Source organism: Numida meleagris, chromosome 11, assembly GCF_002078875.1.
Source record: "Numida meleagris isolate 19003 breed g44 Domestic line chromosome 11, NumMel1.0, whole genome shotgun sequence".
Classification (NCBI taxonomy): domain Eukaryota; kingdom Metazoa; phylum Chordata; class Aves; order Galliformes; family Numididae; genus Numida; species Numida meleagris.
This window is the reverse complement of record NC_034419.1, coordinates 16,615,919-16,631,752: the sequence shown is the minus strand read 5'-3', so window position 1 is coordinate 16,631,752 and position 15,834 is coordinate 16,615,919. Positions and strand designations below refer to the sequence as shown.

The window sequence follows — 15,834 nt, the reverse complement described above, 5'->3', positions numbered from 1 at the left end:
ACCTCAAGTCATCACCAACATCTGAGACAAGGTTGCCTAAAAACGGGAGTTCAGATTTTTGCCCACCCTACTAGAGGAAGAGGAGACTTACTTCAGACTCAGATTCCCCATTCTGCTAACCCACAAACAGAAGCAATGGACCCCAGCAAAAAATCTCTTAATATTCTCTTTTTTAAATATTTTACCAGCACTTCAAACTCTCTTATGCCCTCTCTCACTTTCCAGCTTGATCAGTTCCGGTAACAACAATCATTTGTTAAAAACAGTCAGGAAAGTGTGTTACCTTTAAACAGTCAGTGACCAAGCATTTCATTTATCTGAAAGTAATAAAAGAAAATTTTAATATATTTGGCCCAAATTAAGAATCTTTACTCCAGCCACACTCACAAATGCAAAGAGCACTTCTATATGTAAATTAAGTCAGTACTTTTTGAAGATCAATACACTAGATAATATCCAGCTGTGGCAAGCAGAAGTTTTCCAGCTCCCAAAGGTGCCCCATCCTCCTCTCCTGAGGGAGTAGAACTGCTCCAAAGCAATTCAGGCCCAGTGGTAGTGTTATATACCACGTGGTAGGGTTAAAAGGAATTAGAAATGAGCACCCACAGTGAGAAGAATAGAGCACTGCTTTGTGAGAACATTCAAGCCTATCTCCAGCAGGAGAGCAGTGCTTAAGCAAATGGCATTTACAAAAGGGCGCGACTACAAGACTGTCACAGGGTCTGTATTTCAGCTTGAGATTCTTCCACTTCATGGGCTGAAGTTTGTCTACTCACAGGAGTGACATTCCTGTGGGAGGTCTCACTGCAGCAGGAAAAGTATCCAGGACTGTCAGCTCATCATCAGATGTCAAGAGGAACTCAGCCAAGACAGGAGGTTGCCAGCTAAAAAAACACTGGCACTGAATAAAGCATCTGTAGCCATTCCGTCCAGCCTCCGACTGCAGTGCTGCAGTTGCTGTTTGCTTCTCTCTGCACAACCAAACGTCTCCTTCACACACAGGGCTGCAGAAAGTAAGCTTGTTTAAACACTGACACAAAGACCCTTACTTAGAGAGACCATCTGGAAACACTACAGCAAGTTATTCACAAGGCCACAACAGGTTCCACTGTCGCTGATTTCTTAGAAAAGAGCAGCAAAAGGAAGGGAACTGCTGACACAACAGACCTTCAGGCACATCACTACACGTGCCAGGACACACAGTGAAGTGTTTCATCTCCCTTCTGAGACATTTCTAGTTTCTTTCAAAGCAAATGTCCTCTGCGTGGTACTGAAATACGCATTCTGCAGTAACACTGCTGGTGGGAATACAAAAAGAACGGAACACCAAAGCACAGCAACAGAAAGAGCCTCCCTCAACCAGCTGCGTATCAAGTCACAGACCCAAGGCCTCCAGAGCAGGTGAATCTAATTAGATTAGATTACTGTTTACTCTCTTCACCCAAACAGCATTTAACTTACAAAAGAAGCCTATGTACACAGGCTGCAGGATTCCCCTGGGATGCCTCATCCAGAACCTGAGTCTGAAACCCCAGCTTTCATGGGTCTTTCTTACTATCTCCCTGTATCTAGAAAGTCCTTTCTGAATCTTAAAAAAATTTAGAGTAAAGACTGGGGACAGCTGTGCCTCCCTCCCAAGCATAAAGCTTCAATTTTGCTATTTATATAAGGAAAACATTTTGCTGAAAAATGTTGATCACTCATGCTACAGATTACAGGTAAATGCACTTCCACAGATTTCAGCTGCCAGTGTCCTCTCACCCACCGCAGGCACAGGGATCCTAACAAGTTTCAGAGGGTGATTATTAGAAAAGGTGAAACATTCAGCCTCTGCCCTCACATCCTCTCAATGTCTTGGCATCATTTACTACCACACAACAATTTTTCTTTGTTTACAGTACATATTCGACTGAAAGTCCCAAGAAAAGCAGTAGCAGAAAAATTCAGTAATGGGATAACAAAACCAGCGTGAGGGTGGGTTGGCTTCCAAGATAGTCAAAGACTGCCATTTCAAAATACGAAAAGCTTTGACAGAAAAAAAAAGAATAATACTGAGCAGGTGATGTACCCACATGACAACCAGTATTTAGGAATTACAACGCAAGTCTGAATGAACAGAAAACTAAGAAGATAAGCCTGTCAGCTCAGGAAGTTCCTAAACCATTACTGGATTGAATTTGCAAGGGCTAACCCAGGCAACAGCAGTGTTTTGTAGGAGATGCTTCTGAGAAGCATCTAAAACAGCACAATTAGAGAGCGGGTTGTACTATACATAACACAGGTTTGCTCCAATATCACACCACGATGGCACAAGCAAATAAGACAAAAAGAACCCCACCATCAGTGAGTCTTAAAGCATCAGCTCAGATGACAGTGCAGCAATTGAGCTGCTAGAAAGGGGGATGAGAAATGCATTCACTTCTGGCTCTTTTCTGAAGCAGAGTTGCCGCAAGCATCTAGTAGCTTACAAAGAATAACATCTTACTTTAAATATAAATCAAACGTGTTCTGAAGCTGCTAACTGTGCTACTTCTTCAGAAAGGAATACAATTAGATTTGTACAAAGACTTTTAAAGGATGTTTTATTTTATTTGATAGTCACATGAAATTTTAGAGGCTAAAACAAATCCTAATATTCTCTGACACAGAATTAGGTTATTTAAGGATGAGCCTGGATTATTCATAGAAAGCGAGGAAAAGCCAGCAAAAATAAGTCTCTCCCAATGTCTGACTGAATAGTTCTGAAAGGGGACAGATGAAAGAGCATTGATGATATTCTTTGTAAATCTGCATTCTACGATACAGTGCATGAACAGAAATTTAAATTGATATAGAGTATGAAATAGCTTGGAGTCCTTAGAAATTAATTCAAAACCCAGTAAAGGTTTTGATCAGGCACACGTAAGTGAGGGTTCCTCCCTGTAAGACAGAAAGATTAGTTCATATCCTTAAGCAGCCCAGTAACACGACAAGATTCAGCAAAGTTAAAATCAAACCAGAATTTGATCTAGAATTTCTTGCTAGAAATTTAAGTCATAGCTGAAGGAAAGTTTATCTGCCAGAAGATGAATGATTTATACCCATGAAGTCACCATCTCAGATATTTGCTATCCTGACAAGTCTCAACTGAGGCTTTATTTTCACTTTGGCCATCTTTAATTAATAGGCAAGTTTTATTGCTTCATTGTCTTTCTACCCACTCATTTGTGAGCAAGCCAAAGTATTGACAGCACGTAGTTCTCCAAACACAGACAAAAAGTTCACGGGTAGCGACCCACTGAAGGAATTTCCAAGGCAAAGCTGATCATTTAGAGATGGAAAGCTTCCCCATGAAGATTTTCCCTTGGAGAGTTGGAGATTGTCCTCATAAATAAGTGCCCCAGAGGAGCCTTGCTATCAGCCCGGAATTTGGTGGCCACCACCAAGGCCCACAGTAACTATAGTTTCAAGTCATCTTTTCTTTAAGCCCTAATCAAGCTGCTTCTTTCGTTTGATAGAAATAAAACTTTTTGCTGAGGAGTACTTAGCCATAAAGAGCCAGATTCCTGCACCTACAATGGCAAACATGGCTTTAGCTTAAGTTGAAGAGATTTTACCGAGGGACAAAGGTGTCCAGGACAAGAAAGGAAGAAGGTTAAAGATACAAGATACTAAGATTAGATTTGCTTTTATGTGAATAGTGAGAAAATGACTGATACTGCCTAATAGTTGAATCTAAATCTGTGCACTTTTTTCATACACTTTTATGGCTGTCTGCTTCATGCCAGTATGAACTACAAACCATAACTTTAATAGCTTCAACGAAAGAGTTATGATAATATCAGGTACTGTGGATGATGAGCAAATAACAGCAAAACTGTAATGAAAAGTATGTATTTATGTCCTTGCTATTAAACCCAAAGCTATAAACATTGACAGCCCTAAGAGTAGCAGTTTCTATTGTCATTGATTAATGCCTTGTTTTGAAGAACAAGGAGAAGGTGAAAATGAGAAAGGAATAAAGAGGGCTTTTCTTCTCTAAATCTGAAAAAATTACACTGGCTGTTTTAGGCAGAATGTGCTTTCCTGGAGCATTTTCATGTAAGGCAAAATGTCTAGCAGTGAAAATACAGTCAGAGAGAGACCTTCTAAGGGCGTTGAACTATACCACTGTGCATGTTAGCACACTAACTAACCAATGACCATGCTCACTAACATACATGCTTCACATTTGTTTCTTATGTCCTTTCCATTAGCATAACTCTCAGCCGACAGTGCAGTTATACCCATCATGTATTCACTGCAAAGTAGAGTTTCTTTTAACACTTAGGTAACCATTGCCTCAAAAATCTTGAGGAGAGAAAGTCAATCCAATGCCTTTCAAGCAAATCAAGACAAAAATATTTCAATTAATGAAATACATCACAATAACTACTGATGCAAAAAAAAAGTTTAAGATGGCAACAGAGATGTAGATGACAGCTTAAAACTTAATCAGAGGACATTGTTATGTCTGCCACAACTAGAAAACAATGGCTCAGCACCTGACTTCATTTACTGTAATGCTGTGTTCTCCCCTTCTTCCCACCTACATGTTTAGAGGATTACATTTTCCAGTACAAGCCTTATCCCCATATCTGGTTCTGAATGGAAAAAAAAGGTCACACACTCTTATTCCTGTAATGCTACCACCTTCCTCCAATCTGATAAGAGAGAAGTTTCACTTCTGCTGTTTCAGTTCTGATGTAATGTTCATACAAACATATGCTGAGAGAGCACAAAAGATTTGTGCAATTCTTCCCCCCAGCACAGCTACTGAATGTGTCTTTTAACCTCATCTCTCACTTTACAAACACGACACCTGATAACCACCCAGCAAATCCAAAATATATCCTCTTGAGATTTCCAGCACAGTAGAGCCTAAAGGTTCTTTTTTAAATCATTTTAGGTTAAAAAAAAAAAGAAATGCAGAAAGGAAGGGAAGAGCTAACTAAATCTATATTATATGGCAAGTCTAAGAGTCACTTAAACAGGGGAGCTTCTGCCTTTACATGGGGACAGTCACCATGCTCTTAAAACACAGAACATGGCACTGCCTCAGTGCTACACACAGCGTATTACACTGTCAGTTCATCAATTCTCCTGCCAGCCCGCTGACCCTCTCCCATTAAAAAGGCATCAGCTGTTCCCTCTATCGACATTTCCCACTCCTCCTTCTCAAGCCTTGAAGCCCATCAGTTGGGGTTATACTTACCCAGACCCAACCATAACTCACTGCTTTTTTCCAGATAGCCACATTAGGCATTAGTCTGACACTGTTATTCCACAGGTTCTCTCAACAATTACTCTAACAAGCTTAGCAGAAAATTAATTTTCCTACATTAGCAAGGGTAGAGAAGATGACCTTTGTGGTCACAAGCCTAATATTTTTCCATAAATGAAAAATGAAAGATAACCTATTTCTCCTGAGCATCAGAACTGATAATCATGCAAAACTTGTATATTGTTATTTACAGGCACTGTTCTTACACTGGGAGAAAAGATGTTCCATCGTATGAACCTTCACTACGGACCTATGGCTTTGTGCTACTCCTTAAGGGAATCGTTGTGATGTTTTCTTCTTCCTTTTTTTTTTTTTTTAATAACCCAGATTGTTATTATTATTGCTGCTGTAGTTGCTAAAGAGCTCTAGGGGGAGATGTGGAAATAGTCTATTCCCTTGTGTAATGCCTGAAATCAAACCAGAATACATCAGCCTGACACTACGTGCCTGTTATTGCTTTAAAGCTAGTTATTAAAAACAAACAAAAACAACTGCTGTGCCACACCAGATTCTACCTCCTCCAAAATGGAAGGGCAATTTAATCCACTAGTGAAATACACCTATCAGAATAAGGACTTATTCACTCCTTTATGACTCAGGCAAGCCAAGATCACCACTTGTATTTATATTCTAACTTCTTCGGGATATAAGAAATACAAAGAGTTCCCAGCTCAAGTGAATCCCAGTTGCTTATGCAGTTCTCTACCTGTGCTGTTTGCACTGGAGAATGGTACTTTTTGTAGAATGTAACAGAGCACAAAGACATCAGTGACACAGGTCAGTAGCCTCACTAAGAAGCAGGCGACTAAGACAGCAACAACCAGTAATTAGTTGAGACACTTGTCTGCAATTTGGTGCTACGCTCCCCTCAGAAGACTTGGGCAGGTCCAATGGTTACCTGGAGGGAAAGGAAGATTTCTGCTTTCTTTTTGAGCAACTGAGGGCACTTAGCAGAGGGCAGCAGGACAGGCTGCAGAAAGTTCCCTCTCAGGAGCTCCAGGGCTTTGTTGATGATTTTAGAGGAATTGCACAGATGAGCACAGCCACCTTGCTGGCCACTATTGCACCATGATCCATCTCCTTCTGAAAGGGAAGAGATAGCCAATGAGGGCAGGGGAAAAGGTGGGTTCTAGGGAAAACGAGATTTTAAAAGCTGGAAAATAAGGAGTTTTCTTGCTTACAGAAAGAAATCAAGCATGCAGTCATTTTTAAATACTTTGAACACACTAGCAACTCCATAAGCATATAATATGGTTAGGCTGGCAATCAATGAAGTGAACAAGAAAGAGGATACATATAAATAAGCAAGTGAAGTACTAAGGATAATCGCAAATCTCTGCAAACTTTAAAGAGATTGCTTCTCTTGAAGCACATATAAAGCACATGAAGCTAATCAGCCATTTAATAGACAATCCTATAAATTAAAGGACTATGGAAAGCTGGTGTTTGGAGATAAATGGATTTTCTTTTCTTTAACTGTTTGTCCATTTAGGAAAGATGCAGCTGGTCTTTGTTTTCTTGAAAATAAATCATGTGGAGACATATTACTCTTCTACCAGCAGTAAAATTTAGAGGAAAACACAAGCAAATAAAGTCTGATGAATACACAGTACGCTAGCTGCAGTTTAGAAGGGCTTGGACAAGGGTATGGACTTTAAGCAATTTCTTTCAGACTGACTTTTCATAAGTTTTGACTGCTAAAACAATGTATTGAAAGGCTCATTGCATCTATGCTATTACATATACTGCAAATCTGTTTTTATTTATATTTCATGTGCATTATAAATCTTTCAGACAAATAGTGTGTACTTTCACATCATGACAATAGAATTCCTTCTCTATACTACTCTTAACAGCACTCTTTATAACAGCAGGGCTAATCCCAGTTGTGCCAGCTCTCTGATGTTGCTGTAGTTTTGACAGACACTTTTGATTTGTCTTCTGTTCTTTTGGAGGTCTGACTGCTATTTTTAAAACAGAAAAATATAGTTTGTCACATTCCCTTTTTTCTGTAAATTTGTGATTATAATATGTGGTGAAGAGCATTTTATAAATAAAAATGTACTGGTTCCTCTGATAGCAGGTAAAGGACAATCATCCTCCCAAAGAATGCTACTGTTTAAGTAGCAGCTGAAGAATTAAGTAATACAAAGCATCTTTAGAAAACGTGCGTACAAATTCTTTGACCAGAATATTTAAAGAAATATAATTTATGAGCTTTGAAACATGCTTTCAAGCCAGTCACAGTAAAAATCTCCTATAGCATCACGTGTTGTATAACATGCTGTAAGCATCTGGGAATACATATCTGAAAGCATCTTGCAAAAGATGATGTTCGGACCCCAAATCCAGTGTTCCAATTATTTGTGCACCGCTTAGAAAATGGAAAGTTCATCTCCCACAACACACAGTCTTCCAATATAATCCCTCTGTTAAGAAGCAAGCAAACACTGTCTGCGTACAGCCTCACACTGTGCTCATTTCCCTCACAGGGTTCTTAGAGCACCTGGAATAACTCAACAAATCGTTGACGCAGCTATTTTGATCAAAGAAAACTCTACAATTTGGCCTCCTAAAAGAATATGAATCATTGCTCTTTGGACCTGACACAAACACTGCGGTTTGTATGACAGTACTAGAAGTTGTTCTACAGTTTCAACTGCAATTATCTGAAGAATTTCCATTTTTTTCTGGGGCTTGGAAGAAGTGGTGTCCAGCTAATGAGAAGTCTGAAGAGCTACACTAATCTCTGTGAATCACTAGCTCAGCTGCAAATACTGTTCAACATTCTTAACTGCCAGGATGACAAATACAGGATTTCTCCACAATAAATGCTTTTTATAACACCAGTAAGGCATCTCTAGGGAGAACTGTTATCATGAAATAATTACGTCCCTTTTGGGATATGAGCACATGGCTGTGCTTTATGGATTAGAGCAACACCCCCCATGAATTACAGGAGAGCAACATCTCCTGTTGTGCTTTTGTCTTACAGGCAGGAGTTTTCCTGTCCTCTCTCTCTGTTTTTGGAACAGTCTCAAGCACCTCAGCTAAGAATGTGTTCAAAAGAATTGTAAGAGAATGAACAGCTGTGATTTTCTTACTTTACAGCCATCTGTCTTCATGTATTTTTAATGAATCATTTTGGCTATTCATTCACACAAAAGTTGTACTTAATTTGTCATTTGTAGATTACCTCATTATCAGACAACCTATTCACTGTTGAGAGGATAACTAACATGACAAGATCTTTAATACAGCATGTATGCTCTATTTCATGCCTGAGGACCAGTACCAGGACTTTTTGGTGGAAGGAGGGACAAACCTTTACAGCTGCACTATCTTTTCCAGCAGTGTGGTTTCACAGATGTAAGTAACTCAGTCTCTCCAGAGACCATCAAAATAGACTCAAAGACATTTTCGGCTATATATGAGGAAAGCAGAATTCTAACTCCGCATTACTTACATTTTTACCCCATTAATTACCTCTAGAAGTTCACATATGTACAAACAAATTAAGGACAGGATTAACCTCCACTGAGCAATGCAGGCTGAAAAATACATTCACCTTGGTTATTTACATTTCAGTTATAGAGAAGTGTTTGCATCACAAATGCTCGTTTTGACTAATTACAAAAAGAGTGGGAGGCATACAGTTGGTAGAGACTGAAAAAGATAGAGACACACACAGAAAAAGAGGAGACCTAGAAGAGAGGGAAGGCTCAAATCATACGCAAAATCAAGAGAACTTAGAAGCTAAAGTGGCAGGTAGCAGCAGAAAAAGCGTGTGAGGTTAAAAAAAGCATGCAAGGTACAATGAGAAGCGGAAGTCAAAGGGTGGGAGCCCCAGTGGGGAGTGGAGGCCAAGAAGAGGATTGAGGCCCATTGGAAGTGGAGGCAAAGGTTAGAAGTCCAAAAAATAGGTGGAAGGCTGAGTGGGGACAGGAGGTTCAAAAAGGGTGGGATACCCAGCAGGGAGTAAAGGCTGAAAAAGCGTGGGCAGTGGCAAAAAAGGTGGGAACCTGTGAGTGGAAACTAAAAATGGTGAGAGGCCAAGAAGAGTGGAGGCTCAAAGAGTGGGAGGATAAGGGAGCAGTGGAGTCCAAAAACAGAGTAATTGTTCTTGGTGTAATCAAGCCAGCTTTTGTAGTCTAGTATTTACAAATTTATAATTCATGAGTTTAAATGTAAAACATCAGGCAGAAATTTCCATGTAATATCTTCCTGTGACAGAGCCCCCATTTTAATCATGACTTCTCCTAAGATAGGAGAGAGGAAAATGGCAAACACATCAATGTGATATATCAAAACTTTATCTCTACTAGTGCAATAACAGCCATGGGTTTATGAACAAACAACAGAAAAATTAGATCATTTGGCTGTGGATGCTGGAATGTAATATATGGGTCCTCAGCTGGGATAACTGAGCACAGGCTGCAGTGATTCATGTGAAAAGCTTGATGGTGTAAAAACTATTTAGCAGAAGAGAGCAATACAGCATGCAAACCAAACTAAAACAACCATAAATAACATGGGCACCCTTAAAAAGATTTACAAATATTTAGTTCACATATAAATCTCTTTGCGGTAATATCAGAAAGAGGACATGCATTTCCTTAGCTTATTCATACAGAACAGAATGGAAATCTCACTCCAACCCACACAAGATGTAATATAGCACCATCTTGGCTAAATGTTTCCTGAAAACTTTGACCATAAAATCAGGTTCATTGGCACTTGTATAGCATATACTTCTTTGCAGGGTTGCAAGTAATAGGATAATGGAGGATGAACAACACAGAAATGAGTCTCATTCATAGCTTCAGAGTGTGGCATTCTCTGGAGAATCACAGCACTTAAAGCCATGCCTACATTGTGGGTTAGAAGATTTTTCATGGAAAATGTAACGTGTGCTGAGCACTGAGCAACATCGGGATTCTTGCAGTCAGAACACCACAGTTTAACACCTACTCCAAATAAAAGAATATCAGATTTTTGCATTCTGGCAAGTCCAATTTTATCAGCAGTTTGAGTCAGGTAAGAAATTGTTACTACTTCATTGTTCATCTTCATCCTAGGGCAGAACTTGCTGTAGGATGCCTTTCACTAACATGACAATACCTGCTGTTTTCCATTCCAGTCTAGTAGCCAAACAGCACAGCTAAATAGCAAAGTACTGGGCCAAATCTTCCTGTCAATGCTCTAGTGATAAAATCAAAGGCTGTGAAAATTTGTCTAGCAGTTAAACGCAAATGAATGTTTTTTTTCCAGCCTCATGTATCACTGCCAAGCACCATGTATTCCTTAATTTGAGCTTAAATTTTAAAATCTTTAGAATCTCAACATGAATCAATCCACGAGTTGAAGTGCAGAAAGCATATCATGGCTTTCCCTATATGTTCCAAGGTTGCTCTGTGAAAGTCAGGCCAACCCAGCAAAAGCAGAGAAATCAGGATGTGGCACATCACAAGGCAAAGTGTAACACTCCCCAGTTCAAGTTACACACTGAGGGCACATCCTCTGCGCTGGGATCTGTGGCCAGTGATGTGGTTTTTAGCTGCTACACATCACAGGGGGGCTATAGTTAAAAACCACAGGGCAACATTAAGACCACAGTTAGCCGGTATCATAAGAAGAGCTAAGAAGGTAGAATTTGGTATGAAGATTTTAGACATTTGCCTCTGTTCATCCACATTGGGCATGCTCTGCAATTTCACCGGTAACAAATAATGCCTTCAGCCCAAACACTGTGGTGTCCTAGTGCTTCCATGTATTTGTAACAGTTCCCAACTGTCTCTGAAAGCAGAAGGGGCCAAAGTGTCATTTGAAGTCTGAAGGCTTGGTTCATAAACACAAGGCCACATAAGAATAAAGCCTCTGGATTTTTGCTCTATTGCTGCAAATGCTAAGAAAAGTTTAAAATTAATATCAACCAGGATAAAGTGGGATAAGAAAGAAAAGAAACATTTACTGCCTTAGATTCAGGTCCGTGCCCCTGACATTTCCATATCAAGGCAGTATTCTCTCTGCTTTTAGTAGCAGGCAAGCATAAAACATGCTCTTATTGCAAACACCATGAATTTTTCTGTCCTTTTAAACTTAGCTGTGGAAGGTTGCATAATATGAAAAAATAGAAAAAGAGAATGGAAGACTTTCATTCTACATAAAGCAATTACCGTGGCTGTCAGCAAGAACAAGATTTACTTAACACAGAAAGGGTAAAACGAAAGGAATGTTCCAAGCAGCTCTGAGAGAAAAAAAAGAAACAAGGTTGCAATACTTTGTGAATTTCAAATTTAATAGAGGCCATACAGATGTAGGACAGCCTACATAACCCCAGTTACCCCGTAAGTCTTTTTCTGTACAGGCAATCTCATAAAAATCAGGGCAGAAATTGTGCGACCACAGAAACAGATTGCTGTGCAGTTCTAAGGTTGTTCCCAACAGTCAACTGCAAATCCGGAAGCTGTTACAGGAAGTTTTGCCAAGAGACTTCTCTGAAAATTTACAAAACTTAGAGACTCTGGGAGGTGAACCACAAGTTTCTCCAGTGTTGCTGCCATGCTAGAAAGGTTTACAAGACAGCCCAGGTAAAGCAGATCATGAGCAGTGTGTTCTTATGCAGTGTTACTGCCCAAGGAGATCAAAAGGAAACAGTTACTCAAACTCATTCAAAGCACCTTTGATTCCAGGTGACTGAAAATCAATTGCTGCATCACAGCCTGAACACTTTAAAGTATCCACAGACTGCACTTTGCAGTAACACTATTTACAAGATAAGCTCTTTCTATGGTTTTAATCATGGCACTAATATACCAAATAATCAAACAATCTCATCAAAATCTTACCGCACTTGGAATTTAGGTATTACTACTAACAATATGAAATAAAGGTAATTGCTGGAAGATTCCTTTCGCTTGTAAAACATTCTTGGCTGGAGAAAGTATCTTCCAGGGTGCTCCTTGGCCTGCTTAACCTGTGACAGCCATATTGGACAACTGTTGAGGCTCTGCCTGACAAACCTCTATGTAATTAGTAGCCTTTCACAGTGTAAGACTATCAACCAAACCTATTAAAGATCTTAAGATTCTCTACAAAATAGCAAAAGATAGAAAAAAGTACTGAAAGAACACTGCAGTTTTTACATGAAAAGACAATCAGCATTACCAACTTGCAGAAAGCAGTGCAAACAAAACAGTAATCACGGGGCCCTTGACAAACTCCTACAGTACACAGGCGCATTGGAAGTCTCAGCCAAACAGACCACTTGCTAGAGTGAAAAAGGGAATAGTTAGGGATTTATCCCATGCAGCATGCCAACTGCAGGAGTCCTTAACACTGAGTTGTTAGTTATTGCTATGGCTGCTGGTATCCATAATCTCAGCTAACCCAGATGACAGATCCCTGTAGACAAACTTTCATTCGTATCACAAAACATACCCAGTGCTGGTACAGCAAGTAGGAAAAGTAAGTTTCTGAAGTACAAATGCAGGAGTTAAGATAAAACCACTTTTAAATTGCTAAGCCATTGTTATAAAAGATTGCACATAAATATTAACACCTCTACTGAGCATATGAGTATTTCATACTTCTGCTTGAAGCAAGTTTTTATTGCTGAGTTGTAACTGCCTGAAATTAGCACCTTTTCCTAAAAATGCTGACAGATCATTCATTGTAACAGTGCTACCAGGCACAAAATGCAGCTATAACACTAATACCAGTCTATTTAAACAGAAAGCAAAGGAAAATAGAGCTCTAGATATTAGCATCAGCCAGCAAGCCCTGCAGCAGCCTGCCCCTCTGTACAGTCCTATGAACCTCTCTCTAGGGTGACCAGCTCAACTGCTAAAGAAGGGCAATGAGCCCATCAGCTGACATTGCCTGAAAAATTATCTGCCATGGCCTGCATTGCTACTGGTGCTACAGATCAGGAGCAGGCACACAGTGTTGCTGTGGGGGGGCAACAGGTCAGCAAAAGGCCAGAATTCAACTGGATGCCACAGATGAATCAAGCAATCTGCCAAGGACAATTTCACTGACTGCTTTCAGGAAAGATAGTAACACAAAGTGACATGATCATCTCAGCCTGCCACCAGCTGGTTATTTTGTAGGTGTTCGTTTCTTTCCCCTTGATTCATTACACAAAAGCAGACAACATGAGGCACCTCTTGTCCCAAGACAAATGAAAGGATGAAAGGAGCTAAGAAAAGGGAGAAGATGGCATTGGATGCTGAAGTTATTTCACTCTTCTGTCATGGTTTTGGCTGGGATAGAGTTAAATTTTCTTTGTAGAGGCTTGTATGATGTTATGTTTTGGATTTTTGATGAAAATAGGGGTGATAGCACACAGATGTTTCTGTTATTGCCACGTGGTACTTATGCAGAGCCAAGGATTTTTCTACTTCTTATGCTGCCCTGCCAATGAGCAGGCTGGGGGTGCACAAAGAGCTGGGAGGGGACGCAGCCAGGACGCAGACTGACTCAAGATACATTCCATACCATATGCCATCATGCTCACCAATAAAAGCTGCAGTAAAGAAGGATGAAGTGGGGAGGATGACATTCAGAGTGATGGCATTTGTCTTCCAAAGAAACTGTTACCCGTGATGAGCTCCTTTTTCCTAGAAGCAGCTGAACACCTGTCTGCCAGAGGGTGTGAATGAATTCCTAGTTGTGCCTTGCTCGTGCATTCAGCTTTTGCTTTACCAAGTGAACCGTCTGCATCTCAACCCATGAGCTCTCAACACTTTTGCCTTTATGTTCTCTCCTCCATTCCACATGGGGAGAGCAAGATGCCGTGAGGTGCTGAGCTGCCCACGGGATTAAACAGTACTTTAGAGATATCATCTTCATTTACTACACAAGCAGGCTTGCATGGAAATGTTTATCTTCTCTAATTTCAAAACTTTTTGTATTTCTTTTCTAAAAAGTGACAGCAGAAATATCTAAAAAAAAATAAGTTTCAAAAGCACTGATATATATAAAATAATATACTTCTATGTGCAGAAAAGTCCTTGCCTCCGTGATTTCCCCCTCAAACCCAAGGTATTTCAAGCAGACAACTTTGTAAAAGCTATGTCTCTAACTTTTATTTCTTCCGCAACATAACACTCCCAAAGTACAACTCTTTTGTACTGATCCCAATAAAACCCTCTTGCTGGTACACTGTTTCCAACCCCATATTAAGATTTGTGCAGTAGAACCCTGGTCATGATTTGAAAAAAAATGTATTTATGTCTCACTTAGGTCTGTTTGGATGTGGCTCAGTGTGCAACCCAGGAAGATGACCCTTTTGCTCCATCCTTAACACCTCCCAGGCAGAACTCCAAGAGCTCTCACCTCAACAGGAAAAGAACACTTCTCCCCACTTGCAGTAACAACAAAAGCTCATGAAGCAGTTAGCTGTCTGATTCCTCTCTATGAACAATTCCTCACACAGCCTCACAAAACTGGGATACTTTGCACTGTGGTTTATCCTACTGGATATTGTTGGGCCAGGGTTTCATCCTGTACTTCCAAACTAGCATTGGTCATTTGTGTCATTCTGGGGCTTCACAGTTAGAATACGGCATTAAGCCCAGCCTTTCTGCAACTTTTGGTCTTCTTTCATTCAGCAGGTACATTAGTCAAAAAGCCTGTGTAATGCAATGGAAAGCCCAGCAACAAAAGCAGAGGATTTGCTCAAATGCAGCAGTCATGGGCAGAGAAATAAAGGAAGGAAGCTGCTTACCTTCAGAAGGCCTCAGGTATGCAAGGATCACCAGCAAGATACCCTTGCCCCCACTGCCAATCATTAAATGAGGTCTCAAAAGGGGTGGAAAGTGACTCCACCCGTTCCAGTCACTCAGGTACATTGCATGCACCTGAGCTCCCCTGGGTTGGCCCTGCCTTCCCACCAGGTGCTCAGTCATTGTTTCAAGCCATGACTGAGCATTTCCACTGCAGTCTGATAGCATATTTCTCCACTGCTTGGAGAGTCAACTAAAACTGCACACATTTCCTTGAAAACACCAAAACTAGAATTAATTTTTCTGCTCTGATGGCCGAAGTGATCTCCTCTCAGCAATACTAGCATGCTGCACTTCTGTGGCACGCTATCCAATCACACATTCCCAAGCAACCTGTCTGTCACATAGCACGTATCCTTTTCCACAGGTAGACAGATGCACAAGGAACCCAGCAGTGAAGTTTTCAGAAGGTTCTTAGCTTCCACCAAACCCCAGCCCCTTTGGATTTCAAGAGGAGCAGAATTAAGTCAGTGCTGTGAGTTACTTTCGTAATCCAGCCCTGAATTAACTCAGCAAGTACTGACAAACTCGGTAGGATCTTGACAACTGTGAAGCTTCTTCTAGTCAAAAAGTAATAATGTGGAGAAGAGCTTTTTTTTTCTTTTTTTTTTTTTTACTCTTAATGGGACATTCTGAATCAGTTTTTAAAAAATGCTTGGATTAACTGTCCTGATTAGTTCTAATCCAGTTGCATGCCAGAACGCTTGGTCCTTACACAACGTCCAAGCCCCCTTACACACAGCA

General features: G+C 40.3%; 2 long non-coding RNA genes across 5 annotated transcripts in view; both read right to left on the bottom strand.

Moving 5' to 3' along the window:
- The window catches only part of LOC110404830, a 362,084-nt gene that overhangs the window by 306,746 nt on the left and 39,504 nt on the right, over nt 1-15,834 (bottom strand). The window lies entirely within an intron of this gene.
- On the bottom strand, nt 4,485-15,576 carry LOC110404833. Its single transcript, XR_002442515.1, has 3 exons — nt 15,033-15,576; nt 8,789-8,853; nt 4,485-6,385 (listed from the first exon to the last, which is right to left on the bottom strand). It is a non-coding gene; the product is annotated as an uncharacterized LOC110404833 (long non-coding RNA).